The sequence below is a fragment of the Calypte anna genome, chromosome 2 (genome assembly GCF_003957555.1).
Source record: "Calypte anna isolate BGI_N300 chromosome 2, bCalAnn1_v1.p, whole genome shotgun sequence".
Lineage (NCBI taxonomy): Eukaryota > Metazoa > Chordata > Aves > Apodiformes > Trochilidae > Calypte > Calypte anna.
The window spans coordinates 126,029,627-126,056,318 of NC_044245.1; positions in this window are offsets into that span (position 1 = coordinate 126,029,627).

The following is a 26,692-nucleotide window of genomic DNA, read 5'->3' on the forward strand; positions in this document are numbered from 1 at the left end:
GAGGGATTTCAGTAGACTGAGTGGCTGAAATCTTGTATGCATTATGGAACGAGATGTGGGCATAGCAATTAACTAATCATGAAACCTTACACTTGATTCCCTCCATCTTTCCATTCTCCTATTTCTCCACCTGTCATGTGCAGCTTTCTCTCATTCTGTTACTTCTATTTGACTGTGAGTTCTTCAAGAGATACATCCCATTGGTCTGTGTTTTCTGAGCTGCTGAACAAAGCAGCAGCTAAGATGAAAGACACAAGAATATGATTATGCATCACTTCCGTTCAAAATATCTGTATTAGTGAAGACTAATACTAATAATTAGTGAAGACTAATGTTCAAGACAGTTTTACAGCCACAGATACCACTAGACACTTGCAAAAGGAGTGAAGAAATTTAAAATATCTCTTTACAATCACACTTCGTGTTTCACTATGTAAAAAAGAAATTTAAAAATCATGGCTGGGCAATTTCCCATCAAGGAACTTATTTTTGGGGGAATGGCTTTCTCAGGGTGCTAGACTTCAGTCTACTCCTGAAACATCTACAGTCTGCCTATGTCTTGTCTTGAAAATAAAAATCTGAAACTAATGCACTTTCATCAATTAGCAATGATGACATGAAATGTAAGAACTAATGATGGGTTTTTTACCAGGAGCAATGACATGGCAGTGCTCTGGCCTTGCCAAGCAGAAGGACAATGACTCAAGCCTGGGGTTATCATTTGTGCTTGGAAAAGACAATGGGGTTCCAGGAATGCAAGGACACTGAAAGAAGACAAAGGTGGAATTGTCATTTCCATCATTTTTAGTTAGAACAGGTCTGTGCTAGTGTGGCAACTTCTTATATTGCCAAGTGGATTGAATTACTCTGTTCAGTGCAGAATTTCAGCACCCATCAAGCCTGCAAGAATGGAAACTGAGCACTCAACCTGGTTCAACAGTCCTCTGACTTAAATCCTAAGTTGTTTCACTCCTTGCTGCTTACCACATTACAATACCACACCAGATCTTGTGATTGTTACTTTTCACTGATCAGAAGTCTGTAGCTGAATGGCAGAGAATAATTCAGCATTGTTTGGGAACAGCCCAGCTTTGCTCAGCTGGCTATTCAGGCTTCTAAAAGCAGAGGACCTGTAATATTTACACTTTTAAAAGTTCTCAGAACGAAATACTTTACACAGCTCATATTGTGGCTAGGAGGGCTGAAGAAAGTCTCACAGGAACTTTCAAAATATGTTGCTTTTCCCCAGCAGGAACAGGTATAATTGCATGCAGGTAGGACACTTGGACACTCTGACCTCTCATTACACTAACATCTGCAAAATCAGGATTGTCTAGAGAGCATTTAAGTATCTTTGTGCATGCTTTGTAAAACAGTACAAGGTGATTGGGTTTGTATGTTCTCAGTGAACATTCTCAGCACTTGAGGTGATCCTGCGCAGGCATAAAAGTAGCAGAAATTTCTACGCAAACATTATCACTTATATAACTAACTGAACACCATATTTTCATGATTAATGAATTACCAAGCCACCATTCATATTTAGTCCCACTGGACTCTGCAAAACTAAATCGGAAACTGGTTGTTTCAATTCCAAGAAGCCATTAATTTCCATTGAAAGAGGAAGCACTGGAAAAGATTTTAAAATGCAAATATATAAAGGATGTGATCCATAACCCAATGAGGTCCATGCAAAATTTTCCAGTGACCTCAGAGGGCTTTTTATAACGACAAATTTCTTCATATTTTCAGAAATTATATGTATAGTGATATGCATATATACACATTGATTAATGAATCATTTCACTGAGAAGCCTGATCCTTGCTGTTGATTTTAATTAAAACTGCTTGAAGTTCTCCCTAAAATAAAAAAAAAAAAGAGCCAGAACCAATATCTGACAGAATTTAGAAATGCTACAGTGAAGCCAGCTGGTAACTTGACCCAAAATCTCAGTGACTATGAGTTTCTTTGAAAACATCTGTTGCTCATAGCTGTTCTTCAAATACTTTTCATTAATCAGATTTTATATGAGTTTTTTGAGACTTCCTAGTTGTGACTACCAGACTTCTACCTACTCCCTCTCTGTGTCTAGCTGTAACATCCCAAGGGTTTCTCATACTACAGGGGAATCAAATATGCCCATTATAATAGCAACCCAACTAAAATATTTCCCAAATAAAAGCAAGACATAAGAAGATATGTAATTCTCATCCAGAAAGCACAAATATTTCAGTATCATATGAAGTATCACAAACTTGGATTTTGATGAGCAGACACCAAGAGACCCAAATATAAGAATATTCAAGTGAGAAACATGAACACAGATGCTCTACATGGATAATAGACTCAGTTACTCAGTTATTCTTTGTTCACTATCAGAAGATATGTTAAAGGCAGGGGCCATTGTATCACCTCTCTTCTGAAAGGCCAAATTCAGGTGTGATTTTAATTACAACTTTTTCATGATTACCTGATATGGAAAAAGTCTTTCTTACACTTATACACTCCCACATTAAAACATTTAACTAAGAAACATCATAGCTGGAAGGGAGATAAGGTTTTAGATATTGGAACCTGTTGGTACCTGGTTCAGACTGCGGAAGAATTTGAAGAGCTATCATTGGACTCTAGATTGAAGCTTCAGGATGTGTTCCATTGCCAGCAAATATAGCTGACCGTGGTGCAGGAATGGGTCTTTTCCAAATATTTGAATAATATTACAGAATGTTGAATTGCCTGGTTTTTCTTTTTTTTGCATTTCAATCAATATTTGTACTCAGATGAGCAACTGATGTCAACTTGCACCTGCGCCTGTGCAAAGCACTTGACTCTATACCACAGGACATGCTTGTCTCTATACTGGAGAGACATTGAGGTGATGAATGGACCATCTGGAGGATAAGGAACTGGCTAGATGGTCACACTCAAAGAGCTGAGGTCAATGACTTAATGTTCCAGTGGAGACCAGTGACAAGTGGCATTCCCCAGGGCTTGGTACTGGGACCAATGCTGCTCAACATCTTTGTCAACAGTGGGATTGAGTGTACACCCAGCAAGTTTGCTGATGACACTGAACTGTGTGATGTGGCCCACATGCTGGAGGGAAAGGTTGCCAGAGGGACCTTTACAGGCTTGACATGTATAGCCATGCAAACTGCATGAAGTTCAACAAGGCCAAGTGTGAGGTCCTGCACCTGGATTGGGGCAAACTCAAGCACAGATACAGGCTGGTTAGAGAATGGATTGAGAATAGCCCTGAGGAAAAGGACTGCAGGGTGTTGGTTGGTTAGAAGCTCAACTTGTACCCCAGCAAGCCAACTGTATCCTGGGTTGCATCAAAAGAAGTGTGAGCAACAAGTCAAGGGAAATGATTCTCTCCATCTACTCTTACACTCTACCTGAAGTACTGTGTCCAATTCTTGGACCCCCAACACAAGAAAGTAATGGATTTGTTGGAGTGAGTCTATTGGGAGGACTAAGAAGATGATCAGAGGGCTGAGGTGCCTCTACTATGAAGACAGGCTGAGAGAATTGGGGTTCTTCAGACTGGAGAAGAGAAGACTTCAGAGGACAATTTCCAGGCTTTCCAGTACTTGTATGGGCCTACAGGAAAGATGGGGAGGGACTTTTTACAAGGGCATGGAGCAATAGGACAAAGGGTAATGGCTTTGATGTGAAAGAGGATAGATGTTGGTAAGATATTAGGAAGAAATTCTTTGTTGTGAGGGTGGTGAGAAACTGGCCCAGGTTGCTCAGTGAAGTTGTGGATGCCCTGCCCCTGGAAGTGTTCAAGGCCAGGTTGGATGGACCTTTGAGCAACTTAGTCTAGTGGAAGGGGGGTTGGAACTAGATGATCTTTAGGGTCCTTTCCAACTCAAACCATTCTGCAATTTTTTGATTCTTTAAAAATGAAAAAGAAAATGCAAATTGAAGTGCACAGTATATCTTAAGCTAGCTACATTTATATAGTAATTTTGGTAAATGACTATTTGCACAGGCAATACAGTATTTATTATATTGAAATACATTTTTCATGCACCAGAGAGAATTGTCCAAAATAATGCTAGGGGCATGAAATATGTTTAATATAAACTGCAAATTTGTGAGCCACTCATAAATTCATATTAAAGCACATCCCAAGCCTTAACTCTCTGGTAGGCGAAGTCAGGGCCTAATTTATCCCTTTTGAATCAATTTTATACCCTTACAGTCTCGTCCATAGCTTTCCAAGGAACAGCGTGCTGATGACAAGGCAATGCTCAACAATAGATTCATTGGTATTAAAAGGCTCAAAGTCCTTGTAACCATGCTTTGTCATGTCCTCCTGTTCTCTAAGATCCTTAGAGTTGTTAGAGCATTTCTTTCTTCACTCTGCAGCTCTCCTCCTTCAAGGACCAAAGGGGTATCCATCACAGGCCTGGCATCTCCCTCTGTACTGGGATGTCCATGCATCATTGACTGGAGGAAAAGAGCCTGGGGTTGATGGGATTGTTTGATGCTCTAAAGTACCATAGAGCAACTAGTAAACCAGGAGAAAAGAGAGTGAAACCAAGAAGCATTCTTGAATTTAGCTCCATCCTTTCCAAGATAAAGTTTAACTGTTTTTTTTTTTTTTTCTTATATATTTTCTTATTCTTGCATAGACAGGCAAATACCTGCCTATAAAATTTAGAAGAATCTCAGGGGTGACCGAGCTCATACCAGGAGAATGCAATTCCAAGCAAACTCAGCAGCTTGGTAGTCTAGCGAGAACCTCACTGGAGTGTCAGTGCTGCACATATTGTGTTGGTTGTTGGCTACTGAAACTTTCAGACATAAGCCTTGTGGGACGTCTTACTGGGAGACTACTGGAAATCTAGGATCCTAGTTTAGGAGGATTGCCTGTCTCTTTTGGGAGGCTCTAGACCTCCTTTTGAGTATTTACGACATTTCCACTTAACCCATCCTGGAGGAGTCTGTCTAGCTAACAGGGCAGTGTGCATATGTTGGCTTCCACAGTGGGAAGAGATCTAAGTGTGTGTCAGTGATCCCCACTCCCAGAGTTCTCACTTCCTGACCACTGCCTTTTTTTGGGAAGAAACTTGAGCTGACAGATGGAAGGAAACTTAGGAATATGCCCACAGGTACAGCAGCCTGGGGGACCACGACTACAGGGTGCACCCTGTAGCACACCTGCTCTTCAGCACAAGAACTTCCGTGGGGCATTGAACTAATTGGAGAAAAAGCTGAGTATGGGTCCAAATCTTGGGGGTGGGGTAACATACATCTTACAAGTATGTTAAATGTGATGGGATCAAAGTGAAATAAATGATATTGTGGGTCAATCCCCTGTGGACATAATGGGAGCAAAATGTTCCCCTCCATTTTCTGCAAATCCTCTTAACTGAACTTAATGCTCTTTAAGAAGAGCATAAATCATGAGAAACACAACTGTGTCCTACAGGGGTTATGCAGGATGAAAGCATACTGTTAATTTGTAACTAGAAAATGCAGTGTTTTTCAGAAAGGTTGAATTAAAAATTTAAACTAAATGTTTTTCTTGTTAGAGCTTGAAGCTCAGCCCTATCCTGTTCAATCTGTGTGCTATAAGGGACTACCACAACATAACAGTTGCTTGGAAATGTATTTACTTGAGCAAAGTTATGGAAACTGAAGGCATTTAATAAGTAGCCTCAATCTTCTGTAAATAATGGAAAAACTTGTGTCACCTCTTTCCAGATTCCTTTATTACAGTTATAGGTCAACCCACACAACTTCAAAGCGATAAAATTACACGATGAGAGTCTCAAAGTGCAATACGGAAAAAACAATAAATAAAGCAAACAATATTATAAGGTGAACAGGTTCATCTTTCAACTCTGTTGAACTCAAAACTAGCTCAGCAAAAATGATGTAAGTGCCACTGTGATCAAGATCTCAGTCACTACATGTTTCTGCAAAGCCCTGTGAGCTCTTGGTATGGACTAAAATCTGTGTGGTCAATGATCACTGTGACTGGAAGCCTACAGAAGCAGGCGTGAAACTCTATTTGCTTTTTCTGTGCAAAATACCAACAATTGCATTTTAGCTGTATTCTTATGCACAGCTCTCACTAAATATCAGTGCCTGTTAATCTTGCATATCAAAGGAAGAATATCTCTTCCATGTACTATTTATCTCCCAATAATATGGGCTCTTTTTACATGGACTGCTGCATTGTTTTTTTACTTTTCATATTCCTACAAGCTTCTCTCCTTTCTTGCCCACAGACTGAAAAGCACATGTGATTTCATTAAAAAATTGGAACATTAATTTGGGAAAGCAGACTTTATAACAGTATTTTCCATCTCTCTGATCTATTAAAAAAAAAGTTTAAATTTCTTTAAAAATGTAAATAATGTCTTTTAGATGAGATCTAGATCAGAAAAGAGAAATTTATTAAGGAAGCTCTATTAATTCTCCAAGGCATATCACATCTGAAGAGAATTGACAGATTCTTCTAAGTAGCTCCTGGAAATGATTTCAGCATCTGATAAGCACAGTGGCTTCTTGGAAGCTTGTAAATGATACATTCAATGCATTTATTTTGCTTTATTTGAAAATTCGATCCATTCTACCTGCCTGTGCTTATGTTCAAGATTAGAAGCTTTCCTTCCAACAACTCCTAAGCTAACCACTTATCAAAATTGTTCAAGGTTTGCATAAAATTATGATGAGCAGGTTTGATATAAGAGCCAGACCCTTTTTCTGAGCAAAGATCAGGGCCTGGCCTCGTGATCATGGAAAGAAATGACATTTACAGCATCCAGAGAATGGAAAATGTTAGCAAGTTAAAGCAAATAGCAGCTAAACATTAGGCTTTCACAACACAACAGTGCAGTGTGTCCAACCTGTTATCAGTTTACAACTTTAGCCTTGCAGCCCTCTTTCCGAACTCACAAAGTTCTTTGTTACTTCTCAGTCGAGATTGACCTGGATTGCGAGGCTGTTCCTACCGTGCCTCCTGCAACACTGGCTGTGTGAGAACCAGCAGAAATTTAAGGGTTGTGTGTGCAGTCCAACCTGCCAAATTATTTCTCATTAGTGGATGACAGCATTTAGTACCTTCCATGAAAAGATTATTTTGAGGGTCTCTCCTTCTTTCCTCAGCTAAGGACTGGAAGCGACCACCAGCAGCCCTGCCGGTTTGACCAGATGTAAGCAACATAAATCAGGAAAAATTAATCCTAGATTTAAATAGCTCTGAGCTAAGGAAACCAACAAAATGAAAAAGTACATGTTGTGGACATACCAATCAATCAAGTTTTGCACTCAACTATACAGGAAAAATGTGTCATGAGTACTTCAAATGACAGCTGTCCTGTCAGGGAACAAACTTACTTGCCCAGGTGTTTTTCTCTCAGTCTCACCTAATTGCATCACAAGACTGACCTCTGCTCCAGGTTTCTAGTCCCCCAGCTGTTTGTGAGACAAGCATAGGGACACTCCCAGAAAGCCTCTTGTCTTCCAGAGTCTCATCAGCACGATTTTTTTGCACGGGTTTTTCTTGTGATTCGCCATCTGCGGCAGTAGGGCTCTTCACCTGGAGCATGGAAATCCCATGTATTCACGTATCTGGGCTGGCTCCCAGATGCTGGCTTCCTTGCAGTGAACCTATCTCAGTTTCACTGGGAATGAGAAAAATAGCCAGAGATTTCCTACAGATTTTAAGCAGTGCCTTGCTGGCTATACTCGGTCACTCAGACTATTTTGAACTGTCTGTTCCCCTGGTTTTCATCACATCCCTATCCTTCCCACAGCCTGGAGGAGGCTAAGGAAGAACTTGGCCCTGTGCCATGGAAAAATCATAGAAGGCAAAAGTGGCAGAGAAAAGCTATCCCCTCAAAATGAGGTCCTCTGCATCCTGAGACAATGTGTGGATCTGTGGCCAGACTGTGCAAAGAAAATCTCCCTATAAGCCACAAAGAATTGAACAAACCAACAGAGAAATAGCAAAACATGAGCATAATACCAGCAATGCTGCAGTCTGACAGAGCCTGTGTTAGACATGAAGGAGGCCCCAGAAGAGATTAACCTTCTTCCTCCACTTGTACAGGAGTGAAATTCTCCAGCTATATGTACAGAGATGAAAAACTCATATTTTGGTGCAGCCAGAAGTTCAGTAACTTCTCTGAAAGTCAGTCAGCAAACTGAAAGACATGGCAGAAAGCAAGTACCTGTGCTGACACTGAGCTCTATTCAAATCCTGCAGCTGACCTGAAGAGCTTTAGCCTGACAAACCAAAATCTTGTTCTGCAGGCACTCCACATACTTTATAGGAATCTCATTCTGATTGTCCATTTGAAAGTTTGTTAACAGTTCTCTTTATTTCAGGAATATCCTACATGTCTTTTGATCTGGCTCTTACCTTCTATGATATTATTTAGGGTACAGTAAGTGGAGAAATCGGGAGTATTTTGCATGGCTGCTCTTAAGATTTTGAAAAACTTGGAGTTTCTGAGGAAAGTTCATTAACCTAAGCAAGCCTTTCCAGCCCTTTTCTAAAGGCTTACCACTATATATTTTCCATTGACAAGCCAAGTTCATAGAGCAGAATTAATCTTTAATCTTTGTAATTAATGTTTCAAGTAATCTGAAGATGCATTATTAAACACAGCAAGCCACATTTCTTCTCTGAATGACATGCTGTGGCTTCTTTTAACTCAGAGAGACAGCAAACATATGTGTGTCTGGTTTGTCGATGCTTTGCGTGTTGGTAGAAAAGCCGTAGTACAAATGACTTCTCTAGTTTCTTACACGGGACTCATATTCTTCCCTTTTGCTACTCATATATCTTCAAGGTCACTTGTTCCTAAAACTAATGTGCAAAGCAGATGCAATGCAAGAAAGTGGGAGGAGGCTTTGGTTTCACAGGATGGCACAGTAGGCAGGCTGGATTCTTTAGGCGATGCAGTTGACGGAAGCTTTCTTAGCGGTGACTTCAAGGGGAGATCTCTGGTAATGATGTTTTATTATCTCCTTTCTCCACATGTTTAGAAGAGAGTAAGACACAAGCAAACAACAACAGCATGCTCCTAAAATGCTAGAAAACAGAAAGTATCTGGGACTTGCATGAGGAAGACATGGCCCAGGAAACCCTACTGCATGTGACCCCTGTTCAAGAAGGATTTTTGCACTTATCCTTAGATCAGAGTATAGGAAAGAGCTGCTTCAGCCTGGGGCAGTGTTTGCAGGCTGTCTTGAATGTTGTATGAACATCTTTAAGCCTTGAGAAAAGGCTTTTTTCTTAACTAATATGGCTGTAACATACCCAGACCCATAGCTCTTGGTGGCAGGAACTGAAAAGACCAAGTAATGTTCACATCTTCCCATACCAGCAAGGAGAGCTCCTGCTGCAAATCTTATATCATGAGAAAACAGAAGAGTTTATTGAAAGAAGAAAGGGGTCCAAACATGTTTATATCATAAGGAAATATCTTAAGACAGCCTCTGGATGAGCCTTATTTTCAGCCTGAATTCCAACAAACGAAACCTCTCTTTTCTTTGATGTTCATAACTTCGTAAGAGGGGAGAGTTTTGGGCTTCTGAATCATGATGATATGATATTTAAACCTTTGAAGGTTTCTTGAGGTTGAGTTAGTTTAGTAATAATCTGATTTTCTGTTCTTTGAGCCAAAGTTTATAACAAATGATAGAAAACAAGTAAAAATTTAATACTTGACAGCTCAGTTTTTGAAATGGGCCTTTCACCTATGAGTGGGAAAGTGGCAAAAGAGAAATTTGTACTGTTTAATCAGAATGCCTGGCACACTCTGATTTAGAGATTCACATCAGACTCTGAAGTCTATATGTAGGCACCTATGAATACACTGTATGAGTTTCCAAATCTCAAGTGCACCCAAATACTTTTGAAGCAATGGAAGCTGCAGTTATTCACTGTCACTTCATGGAGGCTTTTTGCTGCAGGCAGAAAAAGATTATCATCCTCAGCATCAGTTTTAGGGCCTTTTATGGTGTGGACAGTAGCTCAAGCTGGGAGACAGTAGACTTTTTCCTAATTCTCCTAAGTAAAATGAAATAGTTTCTTGATTGGCACAATAGATAATTTATAATTTCAATTATAAAATATTGTAAAGACCACCACCAAAACACACACATAATCAGTCTTGAAGAGACTTCAAATTTAGATGTCTGATATTTCATTTGGCTCCACTGAGCTCAAGGGATTACTTTTGGAGAGTCTAAAGAACCCCTGTCTCTACAATTCTGTGAAGGCTACATAATCATGAAGACGTGATACCAAAGTAGGGCCAAGTCATCCCAGCACCAAACCAGAGGAGATTAAATAAACAGTCTAAGATGAAACAAGTGTGGTCAGACATAGTTAACTTGAATTACTTATGAAGATCTATTTAAAACTTAAGATTAACAAGTTCATATTGCTTCAGGCTTCACACTATCAGGCTGGTTAACACCAGTTGCTCTGCCGGACATGCTCTCCAGATTAGCCAGGCATGAAGTAACAGAACCTAAATGTAGGTTTCTATTTTTGTTAGCAGGTGTTACCCTTACCAGGTAAAACTTCTCATTCCTTCTCTTGGTAGCATACAAGTCTTTTATACAGATAATTGCTTTAAAGCAGAGCAGTTAGGTAGTGGTGACTTGTGAGTATTTCACAAAAGTTTTTGCAATTGTGAAAGGGGATTTGGTGCAACCATTTTATTAGCTCTTCTTGCCTGCTGAAGTCTTTATAATGCCTTTAAGTACATGCTGTTTATAAGAATGTGAGTTACATCATTGCTTATGCAATGCTCTCAGCTTTGCGTAAGGGAGTGCTAGTCAAGGAGATGCCTTTCTGCTTTGGTCTCCATTACCAGAGTTTTCATTTCTTTTCATTTCCCTTTGGACCTGGATCCTTTTCTAAAGGTTCAGAATATTCTGGTTTGGGAAGGAGACTCCACATTTTTCAGTGTGTGAAAGCAAAAAAAGCCAAGAAAAACCATGAAATACGTCAATTTCTGTGGTTGTTAGAAAAGAAGAAAATTAATAATTCTTTTTTCTTTTTGCTCAGGGTTTTTATTAGGAGGCAGGTAAGGAAAGAAGTCCTGTAAGCTTTTAGAAGAAAATACCCTGGTCTGACCAGCTCCTGCAGCCTTGCCTCAGTAAGGCACTTCATTGCCTGTACCAGGTCACCATGCCCAAATAATATCACACTGCTGGAAGGAGTCACAAATGCCACTGCCCTAACACTCCTCCAGCTTGGCTCTGTGTCATCTACACAAAAGCAGCCCAAACACCAGCTTAACTGGCTGCCAAATGATCCCCAGCTCAGGGAGATCCATGGGTTGAACAAAATCAGGTTGTCTACTGCCATGGCACCTCTATGGGCCAAGGTGTCTGGGTTAGGTAAGCAAACGACCCTCAGTAATTAGAGAAATCCTTCAACAGCTCAGTAGAGGTGGCTGGGAAAGGGATGAATCCCCAAGTCAGGGGGGCCCAAAAGCCAGCTTAGGCCCCCAATCAGAATAGTGATAAGTGGTGCCAGGAGGTCTCTGGCTTTAAGCTATGGGTTTGTGTTAATGGCTTGAAACATAAATTTGTTTCATGAAGGTCTGCATTTGCTGTTGAGTTAATTGTGAATCCATTTGTAAACGGGCTGGCCAGTTTCTCCTTCCCACTTGTGCTAAAAATTGTGCATCTGGAAGGGAAGCACTGCTTCTGCAGAGAAATATCTGATTAGCTATTATTATGTACATAATAATATATGATATATATTATATAAATATTATCTAGTAAAGGCAGGGAATTCAGAAATAGAAATAAGAAATAATCACTTTTCCGTTAGTAATTTTTAAAATTTCCTGGCACTTACAGATTAAAGACTTGTAGGACTAATATTCAAGATTTTGGCACCTGTAGTAAATATGGCTCCCAAATAGGTGCATGCACTCCATTTTTCACAAACCCCGTGTTTCCTCATTTGTACCCAGACAAAGCTTAGCAACATACACATTTGTTTTACATGTTTCAGTACAGATGTTGACTACAGAGCAAGAAGATGACCTGCTAGGAAAGAACCCTATTTTCTCCAGAGGTTTTTGAGTTCAGCCTGAAACACATTGGTATGGAGGGTGGTGGGATGCAGATTTGTCCCAGTGTTTCCAAAGGTATCTCCTATAGCCATCCAAGACACTATTTCATACTTAGTACACCTGCCTAATATGAAATGAAAGAGTTAACTGGTTTTCTGTGATACATAAAGTTCATATAAGATAAAAATAGTTCCTGTATATTTGTTTAATACAGGACTAAATTAAATTGTTATTTTATACGTGATCTTCCTGCTGGTACTCTGCATGACTTCATGCAAGAACTCTTGCCCTGCTGGTCTGCCTGCCCATAACCCTATTGTCAGGTCTTGCAGGGTGACAGCTAGGTATGCCATAGATGTGACATATTCTCATTATCTACAGGAATCTCTTGTATTTAATTTTTTCTGCATAACCAGTGAATCCAGAAGGCACTTGGATCTATGACTCACGTTTAAAACAAGCTACTAAAAAGCCCAGGCAAATTATCCCATTTCCATGGGTGATTTGGAACTAAATACCCAAGGATGAAAAGCAATGTTTTTATTGATGTCTAGGGTGGACCATAAGACAACTGTCAGGCTGAGGCACATGAGTTGTCTCTGCCCCAAGCTTGCTTCTACAGAGGCTTTCAGGACTTCTGCTGAACACCAGATATCAGCCCACAGTGCTGCTTGTCTCAGGCTCAGGAAATTTGCTGGTGCAACCCTAAAAGCCACTGTTCCTTATTCCTGCCTCCCTCAAATCCCTCTCTTTTGTAAGAGGTATGTTGAGCTGGGGAGAGGAGAACAGTTCCCGGAAGAACTCCAGTTGCTCTAGACCCTAGCAAACTCCAGTTGCTATGGACCATGGTGAAGCACCTGCCTTCCTTCAGAATTCATACTTTTAGCTGTGCTCTTCCTGCAGGTTCCAGCTTTCCTTTGTGCCAGTGGTCTCAGCTGCAGGGGTGGGTGAGTGCTCTTGCAGCAGGCAGCAAGGGACCTCAGGCTGGGACACTTCCATCCTCCCCTTGTAGCTGTTTGACATTGCATTGTGGAGCTGCATGTTCCAAAGGGCAGGGAGAAGGAGCATTGTCCCATGGCTCACCTGAGCAAAAGATGAGAGGAGAAGAAATTCCTGGTTTTATGTCCCTGCTCCACTGCTGTTCAGTAACAGGAGGCAGGACTGAAACACTGGTGTCTCCTTGCTGAGAGGAGCAGCTAGAGTGTAATGCTGATCTTCTGGCCAATTAATTTTTAACCATCCTATATAAAATGATTAGCTTCAACAGGAAAAATTGCATGTGGGCTATCTTTCCCCCACCCCTGATAATATGTGATAAGCTGAAAGTGAGAGCTTTCCTCCCCTGAGATGTGTGAGGTGCCATGATTCAAATCCTTGTGGGTAGAGCAAGAAGATATAATCCCAGCTCCCAAACTCCACTGAATACTTCACACAAGGTGAGGAGTGAAGACCAGGATGTGAGAGCTTCCCTCTTTTTGGAGTCAAATAGTGCATGGCTGACCTTGTGTTATGACAAACCTTCATGAGTTTTGCAGCCTTATTTGAAAAACTCAGTTCTGTGGCTGCCCTATTCTTAAGTCTTCTTTATACTGCAGAAGTCCTAATATATTTAGAGGGGAAATAGCTTTAAAGTGCCCTGCCACTGTACCATGAAACCAGCCTTTAGGAGCTGTGTTGTGAAGCCCTTGGGACCAGCATGTGCTTCATTAGATTGAGCATTTTGAAAATTTCCACTTGGGTTATAAGAACCTCTTGTCTCTGATTTTTGGCCAGCCCCCCCATGCTAGAAGCAAAGGTCTGAGTACACGGCCAGAATACCTACTCATGCAATGGCTGATCTTAAGTAAAGTATTAGCCCATTAAAAAACTGTATACTTACAGATTGGAAAACTTAAAAATTTACCATTTTGAAGTACTTTGCTGCCTAAATAGTAGAATGTTTGACACGTGGTTTACTTTTATAGTCAATAAAGTAAAGCCTGTTCTCAGGTGCAGTGCTCTTAAGTGGCTGCCAATCACTAACTTGAGACTTTAGACTGATTTTATCCTTCTGACTTTCAATGGAACAAATATCCTGTGGTTTGCAGATAAGGATCACCCCGGGATCATTTTCAGTTTGACACAGTTGTTTCAAAATTCAACTTGGGTATATTTTTTCCCTTCGTCTTTATCGGAAAAACTAATCTGCCTGGCTAATGAATTAAAGGAGTCAAAGGAATCAATGGTCCTTATTTGCATTAATTCAAATGAATACATACTACTTACAGGTCTGGTAATCATGAATATCTGATCCATAATGAGCGTAGATCAGTTAAAATAATCTAGTCTTCTTCTTATGAATTAACATACACTGAATATAAGTATATTTACAATTAAAAAGATTTATCATGTGAAAGTGATCTCTGGATAGGTAAAATGATGCTATTGAAAGGAAGGATGATTGAATAGCTGAGGCCCTGCTGTTAGACTTAGGGAGTCTGGGCTCAGTGCTCTCTGAGTCCCTGAATGGCTCTGGGAGCTCTTTGGAGCTCTGGTGCTTCTGTTTCCCACTCATGAATTTTCTTTCTTAGCGTAGTTTGGTGAAAATGAATACCTTAGAAGCTAAGGATGTCAGATCTTTCAGTTGTGCAATACTGTAAGAATAGAAGACCAATAAGAAAGAAAAAAAGGTCAATCCCTTTTAAACAGAATAAAGAAATGTGGTGAGAAAACTGGAAGGGATGACACTGCTTTTTTTTGTTAAGGTCCATCTTCTTTTTCCATGACGTGCTAAGCTAGGTCTGGCTGTAATATGGGAGGCTACGAGAAACCTGATTTGAAAACTCACTCAGCTCTTTTCAAAACCCTGCAATCATCTTGGAGTAATTCTTGAGTTTGCTGGAAAACTGCACTACATTCTTCTAGAAATGATGTAAGATAATGGAGGTACTTGTCTGACTGTTGGCTACAGAGTCGAAAGACTCCTGATTATTCCTGTAGTATTTGCTCAGAGGAAAAATACTCTGAATTTAGGTCCTGCTCCTGCTGAAGCACACCTGCTTGTAATGGTAAGGGCAGAGGATGTCAGCTGACAGGACTTTATTAGTGTCAGTGAGATGGTTCAAGTGGGAAGTAAAACTCTTCAGAGCAAGTCATCATTATGCAGAAGTAAAAAATATGTCAGTGCCTCACAGTTCAGTGCTGTATGGAGAAACCTGAAATGTTTGTGTCTCTCTGGATGGAACCACAGAATCCAGGCAAGCTGCTGCAGCCACTGTGGAATGATGCACTCTCAGGGCCCTGCTGAGACAGAATGGTTTCATTTGCAATAGCTACTAAATGTGAAACCCTTTTGGCAATACATTTTAATTCCTAAACAGTTATAAAAATGCACTCCTCATATTACCTGTGGCAATATTTTACTGAAAATTACTTGAAATAAAAAGCACACAGTCAGTAGCATTTAAGTGTCTCCTCTCTCAAATAAGGATCCTCAATGGCTAGTCAGAGAAAGGGTTTGTCCCCTTCTTCCACGCAGAAATGAATGGCTTTTACAGAAGAGAGAAGACACTTTTTTTGCAGCCCACAAGGGAGCTTATAGAGGAACAGACAGGGCCCTCTCATACTAAGAGTTCACGTCCATTAGAGCAAGAGCAGTAGCAAAATGCAGATCTCTACATCTCAGAGAGCTGCTGACAGCAACAGAGAAAGCAGATTGCCATCAAGGCTTTGAATGAAAGGACTGTTTCATGGTCAGTTCAGGAGAGAAACAAACTCTGAACAAAATTCAGGAATATTGTGTCACACACTCAGCATTAATCAGCACCCAGTGTAGCACCAGTTAAAAGAAGATTGCCTGGTATGACACCAGCGCCTGAAAGGCCACCTCCACTTCTCTGTAGACCTTGGTGTTTAGCTGTATGGGAAAAAATTTTGAGCTGAACTGCCAACAGGGGGAATCTGAAGACACCTTTTGGGGGGCTTTTCAGCTTTGCTTACGTAGGTAGCTTTCCCCTGGAGTGAGAGTTTTCTTATATCTCTTCCAGAAATGCTGCACTGTCTGCTGCCTGTGTAAGCCAAACAGGCTCCCTTCCCAGGGCTGGAGATCAGAGGACTTGAGGGCAGCTGCTTAAGACCCCTTGTGTATCTAACCCCCAGTTAGTATTACAACAGTAGTTCAAAACTGAAGACGCTCAATTCTAGTCTGCCTATAGAGAAAGAACTGAAACAAATGTTTAATTTGATTTAGCAGCAACGCAGGGAAAAAATGTTCTTCAGAGCTCCAAGAGTTTCCTATTTGGCTTTCTCACGCCTTTAAGTTTCTTCCTTCATAACTGATTTAAGATTTAAGCACAAGACTCCTCAAGCTCTTTTTATCTCTGCAACAAGTTGTGGTTTTAACAGGAGTCTTTCTGGGGACACTAGAGAAGGGAACATTGGAGTCTGTAGACACATTTCAATAGGGTAATACTGTTGAGCTGCTTGATTTGTGCACACCATTGTGCTTCAGGATGAAAACCAAAGAGCTGTTTGGAAAGCTACCTACTCAGTCAAGTTATTGGATTCAAGTTTGCCATTACCTGCATGTTCACAAAGTACTCATTTGTGTTTATAACTGCTCTGGGCAGGTTTTTGGCAGATATTGTACTGTTACCCTGAAATATGGCTCTTTGTTCTCCTTAATAAGCAAGGGCTCTTAATACCATGCTGTGCTTCTGATGTCTTCTTGCTGGTCAGTACTCACTGACTTATTTCCTCCAGCAGAAGCAGGAATAGAAGCAATGATAACAGACCACTTCATCTCCCATTTTATCCCGTGTTACAGACTACTAAAGTGAGGAGATCTCTGTGAGGAAGAGACATTTTCTTTTAATCAATCATTAACTAGTAAGTCACCCTGGACTAACACTTAAGTGAAACTTGTGAGCTGGTTTCTGAGCAGATCAGGCTTGACTGAAACCAAGTGAAAGGAAAATCATATTCTGTGCAATCCTACTTTATTTTTACAAATTAAGTAGGTGGCAAACTGTGGAGAAGATAAGGAGGCACCCATTCATATTTATAGAAGTGGTCTTGTCATAAGTTTCATAAAGCTCTATAGAAACCTAGAAATACATACGGTTCCCCTTAGAAACAATAAGTGACTGCAAGAGGCCTTCTCATGACAATGTATTGCTGTGAAGAATCCTAACTAATAGCAGAATATGTTGGCCAAATATACCTACCTAATACCAGCCTAGCACAGTGTTGTTACTAGTACAGCTATTTTTACTGTGAGTGATACAGTACATGTAGCTAGTATATGTTATCAAAATACTGATTATGTCTTCATCACCACAATACCTCTTAAAATGGAGGAGTGCATAGATTCGGTACAGAAAAAAATCCCTTCTTAAAACGTCTTTTCCCTGGGGAAAAAAAGATTAAATTAATAGCTACTCAATTGCTGCTTTTTTTCTCACAATAAACTCCATCTGTTAATCTGATAAACAGAAAGATGTCTCCAGTTTACGAGTAGCTAGCTAGGTATTTCAACAGTGGTCACTGTGTGTGTCATTAAAGGCAGTAGGGTCAAAATTTTGGGTTTTCAATGACATCGGATGCTAAACAAGCATGATTCATATTATGGTTCATCATATTATGTGTCCCAGTTATGCTGCTGGAAAAAGTAATTCCAGTTCTCTGTGGAGGAGCTGGTATATGTTCTCTGATTCATGATTGACATGTTCTGATTCATGGGTGACATGACACAAAACTCTGGCCACTTTTTAACAGTAGGAAGACTTTTTATGGCTCCACAATAGCAGCTTTATTGGAAGAAACTATCTGGGACCTCTTCTTGTGAGTCTTCCTGCAAGCGTGTGCTACAGAGTTTAAATGAGGATCTGATGTAAACAAGTACTGAACATTTGTTAGAGGTAATCAAATGTTCTCAGAACACAATATTCTCAAAAAAAAAAAAAATGCAGCTGTGTGTAATTCTTATGGTTGTCTTCAAAAGAGAACTTACTATATAGTCACCAAGGTGTACAGTTAATGAACAGCAAATTAATTGAAACATTCTTCTGATAATGTGTTGGTCTTCAACTTACATAAGAATTACTTACAGTAGAAAAATTCACTAATGAGTTTCCTGCCACACCAGGACTTATTCAACAGGGAAAAATTAGAGATGCACAGAGAGAAATGTATGAGGGTGTAATGCTACTTCATCAGAGCTATTCAAATGCAGTCCTCCTCTGAGCAGCTCAAGTGAGAAGCTGTCTCTTCCATACATTAAAAAATCTACTTTATATGTTTTTTGAAGACATGAACTAGTGTTCTTTTCCATGAAATGTAAGCGGAAAATGTTTCCTAGTAGCATGGCTAATGCATTGCAGCTACAAACAGGCCTTCAGCCTATGGGGCTGGACTAGAGCTGCTCTGAAGAAAAAAGACAAAATGAAACCCCTGGCATGGGTGTTGTGTGGATATTGGGTTCTCAGACTCTTTCACTTATAGATCTGCTCCTCATAGATCCATGCTATTAGATAATGCAGATGTAGGCTGTATCGTTGGGGCCATATCTACTAAGGGGAAAGACTATGTGTTACTTGTACCCTTGCTGAACCAAAGTAGCACAGCTGTTTTTATTCTTGTGCATCACTTTACATGTTTTCTTCTAATCCGTCATGTTATAATCCTTTCCTGTGTTTCATCAAGAGACTTGCTCAATGAAATGCAAAGGATGATATCTAGCAATCCCACTGAACTGAAAAACATTGCAAAGGTGTCACTGATGACTACCTGAAATGCTGTGGGGTTCTTACACAGCAACCTTGCAAGTAGGAATAACAATTTTAGTCCTGATTCCATGCTGAATCAATTCTCCAGACTGTAAAGCATGTACCTTATTTGTGTAAATAAGATGGTGCAAGTAGATCCAAACAGTACTACTTTCAGCGAGAAGAAATGGACTTCACATGAGGAAGAAGCCCAAGATAAGAGACTGGAGATGAATATTAATGTGCTATTAAAGGATGAAGAGACTGCATTCATAATAATAAAAGAATAAGGCTATTCAGGTACTAGAGTTCTGTAATTGTTTTCTATGTTAGTGTCTAATGTGTGGGTCAAACCTTTTGTCTACTGAAGCTGATAAAAATATTTCATTTGGCATAAGAGGGACACAGCCAGGTCCCATTAGGAATGAAGAACTCCTCTGATGTTTACACACTGTCATGTACATTAACTCTAATGCACTCACTCCTGCCTTTGTGGAAACAATATAAATCTCTGTATAATGGCAAGTGAAGCCACTGCAGATTTCAGTGGTAGTAGTACCACGATCATTTAGCAGAAAAAACTTAAGAGTGTGTCCGTCTCTTCAAGCAAAAGCCTTCAGACTTTCTGTAGGATGTAGGCTCTGGTTATTACCACTGTGAAGTGCACAGAAAAGAGCCTGGGTTTTCAATCCGCAGATGGAGCTGAAACAAGTGTCTGTCTTCAAGTTCATTTCACTTCCAAGTCATCTCAGTAATGCTACTAATGAATTTCTGTCTCTATGTATATGATATTTCTGAATGTCTATCACCAGGGTATCTAAATGTCATTATAAATTTAATGAACAGCTGCTGCCCATTAAAAGTAAGTGTAACTTCTATTGCTTAAATTAAACTAGTTTAAAGTAAAATGAGCATTTAGGTTAGACAGGTGTTGCTGCTATTTATATCCAAAAATCATTTTTTTCCTAGACCAAGGGCTAATTTCAGAATTGCACTTTTTCTGCCACTGTTATTTTGCCAGGAAAAGCCCCATAACTGCAGAGGTGGTAAAAATGTATCTATATCACACTTTTGGTCATCTCTGAAATGTGGGTATTTGTGCCAGAGGTCTGAACGATCTTTTCACATCAGGAACACCTAGCATTTGCCTTCTATATTGCCAATAGATGATACACTGCTGAAGTTCACTGCATAATTCAGCCATGATCTGCCACTATGTCTTTCCTTACTTAGTAAGATTGACTGCTAAAATTCTTATTATCTCTGTAACGAATCTTAGTTTTACTACTGTTGGTCTAAGAGTAGAGGAAAAGGATTGGGGCAGCGACTCAATTAGTCTTTGATGCTTTCTTGATACTCATTACCAGAGCTCACAGGGATGCCCAGAAACAAACTTGGTCAGGGAAATATACCAGGACAGTTGTAAAATCTCTACCAGGTAATTAATGGCAGCCAAAGGGGGCAGGTTTATTATATCTAGGACTCTTCACATGTAACTGATCAAGGTCCAGCCCCAAACTGTGTAGTGGTGCCCTGTACAGGCAGATCCTCCCCCTGATAGCTCTAACTGTAGAAAATCTGATTGCTAAGGCATAGAAAGAGGACATAATTGGAGAAAGCTAGAGAAGCATGTCACTCATACACAAATATTGATAGTATATGCAAGCCAAGAGGAAATGATGTCATAAATAAGCCATTTAGTATCCTTTCTCTCCTCTGCTCAGTATCTTGTATTGCTCTGCTTTAGATATCCTCTCCACCCTCTTCTCAGCTTAACTCTTCAAAGAGCAGCTCTGTGAAGGTCTATTTGGCTCTCTCAGGTTCTTATGGAGCTTTTCCAAATTGGCTTGGAGTTGCTGCTCCATAATCATTCAGCTACATGAAGATGCTGAGAAAGGGGGACTTGATGGTAGGGTCCCCATCTCCTCTCCTTTGAAGGATGCTCTGCTTCCTGTAGTGTCTCCAGACACACAGCGTTTCCCAGCCCGAGCAGCAGCATTGAGGCCAGCCTGGCCATTTAGAAATAAATGGAGGGTGGAGGAAGGTGAAGGCTGAGCCCCCAAACCCTTCTGATCTTGTGGTGACTTCCTGAATGTCACTGGAGGATGTGTTAGCCTGTGCCTGTATCCGTCCCCAGGGAGGTGCCCGATGCCTGGGGCTGGGGCTGCCCCAGTTGCTCTGCTTGTGTTCTCACTGCCTTGCTGCTGCAATGAGATGCTCCCAATACCCCCAGCCCTGAGCAGCCCCATCCCACTGGAAACTGTCTGAAAGGTCTCCCTCTAACTGTGTGTCTATGAAAACTTCCAGGTTGTTTTCAGTGCAGAACTTTAATTATCAGAAATCTCAGAAGACTTTTTGGCTCATCTGGCTGAGCATATCTGCAAACATATTTCCCCTGAAATTTAAATAGTCTAAATTTTCTGTTGTCTCCCTGCAATGGTGGGAGCCTGCATGCATTTTGACTACACAGCTGGTGGGGGACACTCGGCAAAAGTCAGGTTCCATCTGACTTTAAGGTCTGGACTGGCTGGGGCTACCGCAGGTGATAGCAGATCCAGCGCAGTTGTCCTCCCTGGCTTCTCCAATGAGCAGATGCTCATCTTATTCAGATGGGGAAACATAATCCTTCACCCTCCCTTGCCTCCTTCTGCTCTGGATATTGGGCTATTGCTGGCCTCATTAATATACTTATTCCTTCCTGGAGATCCTCTTTATGTTTCACTCAATATCTGCCACTTTTACTTTGAGTGGGAATAAATGCACTGGGTTTCTTTATCAGCTTGGTGAATTATTGCTTTGTGTAGTTTATACATGATGCTCCTGTAGTTTCTCAGTTTACTGGGAAATAATTTTTGTATCCTTATGAACTTTAAAACTGGCACTTACCATATTGCAGGGAAGAAATGGTGACTCTGATGGTTCCTGACTTCTGACCTCAGTATAATAAAGCAGATGCAGATCTCAGTAGGGCGTTAAAGAGTTCATATGACATGGTGCCTGAGATGGAAAAAAGAAGGACTCAGTGAAAAGGAGATCTTTGACAGCCTTGTGTTATTTTTGTGTTATTCTTTGCTGGATTAGGAGGATCATGTCAAAGGATGAGAAACAAAAGACAGGTAAGAAGGCTTCAGTACACTTTACGTCAGCTGGTGTGTCAGTAGCTCTCCCACAGATTTTCTTTTTAGTTGCAAGTAACTCAGTTACAGCTGTGTTTGGTTCATCCTTTACATGTAAATGCAAGTGAATGTGGGAAATGATTCAATGATCAGTGGCAGCAGCCAACCACCAGCAGTGTGTATTGTGTTTTAACCCCAGGTGAAAGAGGACTAAAACCATGTAAATTTACCATATTCAGACATCTTTCTGTTCTTTGAGAAAACTCCCAAGTATTTCACATATCCTGAAGCCATAAAAATTCATGATTGTCCTAGAGAAAAAATTTTGAGGCATATTACTGAGAAAGACATTTGAAGCCTTTGAGATGCTGTTGTATGACCTGGAGTATTGGAATTGAAGGCTTTACCCAAGCTGTTTCGGAGAAATAATTGAGTTACTCTAGAGTCTCTAAGACTCTTAAAAAAGACTCTGAGAAATACAAAAAAGCTTTTTTTCAAATTTCCTCATTTTATGGCTGATAATGTGTAAATGGATCTTCAGGAGGTTTCATGTGTAAACTCTCTGCTCTGGCTCAAGAGCTATTCCTTCAGCTGGCTGACTTCTGAATATGAGGATCCTGAGCTCTATTCCAGATGTCATGTACAGCAGGAGTGACTTTTTAAATTATTATTCATGTACAATGCACTGCAGTTTAATTAGTCACACTGCAAACAGTTTTCCTTCAGTGGAAGTAGTCATGCAGATATATATCCTCTCCAGCCACTGAACTCATTGTCAGCATGACCTTGGCAACATTAAGGCAACATCAAAGTCAAAGACCTCAGTGCCAACTGCAAAACTACTGGACATGTAGGGGAAAAAAAAAAAAAAAAGCTGATGAAAATGATAAGCAGCTCTGTTTGCTCCCTCCCCAACAGATATGTTCTCATGTTCCTGGCTACCATCTGCTTTATTAATGGACTAAAGAGGGGTGGAAATGCTGTACAGAGTCACCTCTTACATGAGAAACAGTTTGAAAGACCACCTGATAGATACAGCTACATGGTTACATGAATTTAACAAGCACAAGAATCCCTCACATCTTCCCCCCCAAAAATAGAATTGGGACAGTAAGGATGGCACCATCAAAGGGAATGCAAGCTATTAAAACAGTGGCAATCTGCTTTAAAAAAAGCAACATGGTGAATTTATGAGTGCTTCTTGCCAATTGCTTCTTGCCAACTACACAAGGCAGTGGAAAATCCTCTGTATGGGATATTATGCTTTACCTTGGACATGTATATTGCTGCAATTAGGTAGTTTAATCTTTAACTTGGAAGCATGCAGTGTCTGGACAGTAGCATTTAGGTCGGGTTGTATTCTTGATTCCCTGCTGCACAGTCAGCAGGAATAATATTACTGTTCTCTTTTATGAGCCTTTGGAACCATAAACACCTCTCCAGCTTTCCTTGTGGAGCTCTGTAACTAGATAAGCAGCGAGTCCATTAGCAATCTGGTTGCAGAGAAGGACCTGGAGCAAGTGCACTCCTCCAGAAAACTTGATGTCTGCCTTGTACTAGCTGGTGCTGCTCTCTAACAAGGACTGACAGCAATTTTCTGCTTCAGCACCACCATGAGAGAAATTCAAAGGAGGCAAGAGAAGGCTGGAGATCAGACAAGCAGAATCAGCTGCATCATTTTTCCCCTTGAAACATCCCCTTGTATATCTATGTGTGTGTGTGTGTGTATATATGTATATATATATATATATATAAGTATAAAACTTTTGTCCCTAAATAAGTAGTTCACACCCCATTCTTGTTAGAAATACTTTAAACTGGCAGAAGATGCTTCTTGGATTCTGACTTCTGTGAGATGAGTCTCTGTGAGACTGATATGACAAACTCCATGACCAAATCTGAAAGTCTCAGTTGAAGCCCAGAGCTATAACCAAACCTCTGAGCTCAGAGATGGCTCTATATACATCAGGGCTAATGGGAACTGGTGGGTCTGCCTATACAAAGAGCTGACCCTGCTGTCAGCTGACCCTCCAGAGGTTAAGTGCAAGATGGTGGTGATTTCCACCATTTTTAGGAGTGTAAAATTCACTTGAAAATATGAACAGGGTCTTGGAGGACTGGGTGTCTTTCATCCTCAACTCTGTGGAATTTCCTGCTGCTTGACTGTGGGATGGTGTGATGAGCTGTCATCTATATGACAGGTTAATAGAAAAAGATTGTTACAGGTAAGAAACCCTCAAGAGTGTGTGGTGGGAAGAAGCAGTGTACTGTCTTTTTTTTTTTTTTTTAAATCAAGTTTCTGGCAAGGCAGTGAGCTCATGATCTAAAATATGTATATTTTGAGATTCATTGTGTAAACCTGTCAAGACCCATTTCTATGGGCACATTAGCAGAGCAACACACACCTTCACTGTGTGAATGTGCAGCTGGATTCCTTGCCAGTCCTCCCTTTCTTTCCTCATTGAAATCTATAAACAACTCATGGGACCATAGAGAAAAATTGCCTGGCAGCACGCATAAGGGTACAAGATGATTATTCCTCCTCTTCTGACAGACAGATATGGTTGAACAATTTTCAAATCTAACTTTTAAAATCCAGATTACCACATAGACAGTCTCTCGGAGGAAAGAGATTGGAAAGCAAGAAGAATTTTACTACAAATAGAGAATTCTCAATTTTTAGCTGGAGAAAAGACATGCAATGGCCACAGACCACTAAGGAATGGTTCCTCCATTGACCAGCACCTAACAGAGCTCACTGGGGTGCTTGTACTGTCAAACAATGCCAGGGAATGTCACTAGATAGTAAAATTTTATTATCTATTATGCTAGACTGTTAAAACTGTCTCCAGCATAGCTCAGTCTAGCTGACACTATTCCATACAATTCCCAAGCAGTTTGGGGATTATTGCAAGTTAGGGTCTATTGCCAATTCAAAATTTGTCTTGGAGACTATGGAAGTTTAATGTCATGGCCATAGGCTATTTGATAATGGAAAAAAAAATTGTTTAACACCAGAGTGAGTGTATCTGGTTGGAGGGGGAGGTATCCTTTAGTCTCTGTTGGAGAATGAGTGGTAAAGCTTTAAAATGTACTCTGCTCCTGGTGCAATAAACTGTGTTTCTATTGCTGAAGAAACAGTGGTTTCATTTTGAAAGTAGTTGAAGCTCTGAGTTTATCACTGGTAGCACTTCTGTAGAAGACTTTATGGTTGTTAAACTTAGCTGACCAGAGGGTACGTGCTGGTGAGACACGAGGACTGTGATCCCAAATGTAAGGGACAGGTGAAAAAATTCCTTCAGAGCTGGAAAAAAGACAGAGGCTGATACCAGAAAGAGTGTGTAGGAGGCCAGAAAGGAAATGCAGGTGCAGGGACATCTGATTTGCTGAAGCAGCAAGCATGCTATGACTTGTTTGTTTTATGTTACCTCATTTTCCACCAGGTCTGCCTGATAACCCATCTGTTGGGTCACCTGCATGACCCACAGAGCCTGAAGAGTGCATGGGAGGCTATCTTCCTCTTCAGGAGTTCTCCACGTTGTTAGGGCAGACAGACCTTGATCCTCAGCAGAACACTAAGTGCAAGGTGTCAGGGAACATTGCCAGACCCTTGCTTTGACCCTCTCATGAGGGGACCAATTCCCTGCGTTTGTTTTCTCAACAGTCTGCTAAGAAGTGCCCGTGTGTTTCCTGGAAGAAGTGTATGGTATAGTGTGGGTAGACAGAAAATAAATATCTCTGTAGCATGAAGTTCTTCCAGAAAAGGGGGTGAACATCCATTTCAGCATCGGGTAAACTCCAGCACCAGCTCACTGGGAGCAATGCCTGGATGTGGCTTCATGAAGTTATTATATTGTAATACTTACTTAAAGAAATTAAGTGGCATCTCGTCTAAGCCTCTTGTACTGGTGTTTTCTGTGTACTGAAGCTCTTTCTGAAAGTTTAGAAAGTTAACATGGTATTGCAAAGGGGTTCTCCACCCAAAAATTGAGAATACAGACACTGACATAGCTAAACCAAGGTGTATCATGAGCAGGAAGCACCAAAGAAAGGAAGGGATGGGCTGGAGTGGACTGGAAATTGAGATTGAACTGGTTTCTTATGCTTAGGATCATAGGTACAATCACAAAGTGTAAATTAGGCATGACTTTCTAAATTCTTATTAAGAAATAAATCATAACATGACGGAGACAACTATGGAATAATAGAATAAGAGCTGATTAAACAAATGAGACATGTCTAGTAGCTCAGGGCATGAATTTATGCATCCAACCAGTGTAACTAGATCTCTACACATTAACCATTCATTATTCTTATTTTAACAAGGGTCTCACATTAAAAGACTGGTTTAAACACAGTATCAGTGGGAAAAAGAAACCCGTTTGAACTCCACTTTATTTGCTCCAGCTTTTTTCTCAAGCTGAAGCACACACAGTCCAGATGGGATACAGGGTGAGAATATGCTGGGGAATGCAATCTCTTACTAAGGGATTTGTGAGTGAAATAATATAACCTTCCACAATATGCACACATTCACCCAGTGTAAAATAATGGTTAGGTCCTGAGATTAAATCAGCACAATGAGATAGGGAAGCTGAGCACCAAGTTGTTTATGCCCCCTTCTTGAGGTAAGATTCTGGGAGTCCAGAAGCTGTTAGAAAAGATAACTCCCTAATTCCTTTTAACCTTCACATCCAAGGCTGTCTTCCATGTCACCTTCTACCACAAAGTTTCATGCTGCACTAGGAAGTTTTCAAGGTT